This window comes from Meleagris gallopavo, chromosome 30, assembly GCF_000146605.3.
Source record: "Meleagris gallopavo isolate NT-WF06-2002-E0010 breed Aviagen turkey brand Nicholas breeding stock chromosome 30, Turkey_5.1, whole genome shotgun sequence".
In the NCBI taxonomy this organism is placed as follows: Eukaryota; Metazoa; Chordata; class Aves; order Galliformes; family Phasianidae; genus Meleagris; species Meleagris gallopavo.
The window spans coordinates 1,099,961-1,101,057 of NC_015040.2; positions in this window are offsets into that span (position 1 = coordinate 1,099,961).

Below are 1,097 nucleotides of genomic sequence, written 5' to 3' on the forward strand. Positions count from 1 at the left end.
GCAGCCTCCGCCCAGACGCTCGTTTCTAAAAGTGCCGCTCTCAAGCACCTAATTAAGACGGATGGCCTAAAAATAAAGGCCCGGGTCGTAATTTCAGCCTCAACCTCCTGAGCTTTCTTGGGCTCTAAGCACCGGTGGAGAGAGAGAAAGAGAGAGAGAGGCAGGTTCCTGGGTTTTTTTTGTTCGGTGCCCTTTTCCTCTTCTGCCCCTTTTATTTTTAGGGGGAGCGTTTTAGGAGGATGGAATACCAAGGGAAGGGAAAAAAAAAAAAGGAAAAAAAGAAAAGGGATAAAGAAAAAGAGCGTCTAATTTGAGCTGCAAACGAAGGGTTTGAAGTCTGTACGGAGGCGTCCGTGCGTGCGGGGCTCCTCCCGCAGCCTGGGAGCCGTCACAGCTTGTTCCTGCCATGTTCCTGCCGTGTTCCTGGCCTTCTCGCAGCTCTTTTTTATTTTTTCTTTTTGGCTGCTTTTGCTTCTGTTCGGAGAGAGCCGCCTTTGGAGGCCCGGAGGCTGCGGGGTGGTGCTTTGCTGTAATTTCTTTCCCTTTTCATTTCTGCTCTTTTGCTCGGCTGAGAGCGGAGCACGGGACCCCCCTGGGGAAGGGGCTCCGGGTGCAGGGGTGGCTGCCGGGGACAAAGGTGTGTTTTGTTTTTTCCCTGGAGACGGAGGAACAATGGGGAGGCGGAAATCGCCTTCCTGAAGGCGGAACGGGGAAAGGAGCACGGGCTTAAGGTGGACCGTAGGCAGCCCGGCCCCTGCGGGGAGAGCATCCCGTGCCCTGCGCTGTGCCCAGCCTCACCCTGCAGGGAGGTGCTTGAAGATGCCCGTGGTCACCTCGGCCGGGGTCCCCAAGGGGCTGGAGTGGCTGCACGACCCCATGTCAGACACACCCCTCCTGGAGCTCCTTCTGATGTTTTGTGTGGGATGATGGCATCCACGGAGGAGCTGGAAGATGCTCGTGGTCAGGGCTGGTGTACACGGGGTGTAAAACTGAGCTGGACTAATCCAACTGGTCCCAGCATCAGTGCTGCTGGGGAGCAGGGGGGGGGGGTAGCCAGGCTGGGTCACGGGCTCTGGGCTCCAGCTCTGTCCAAACCT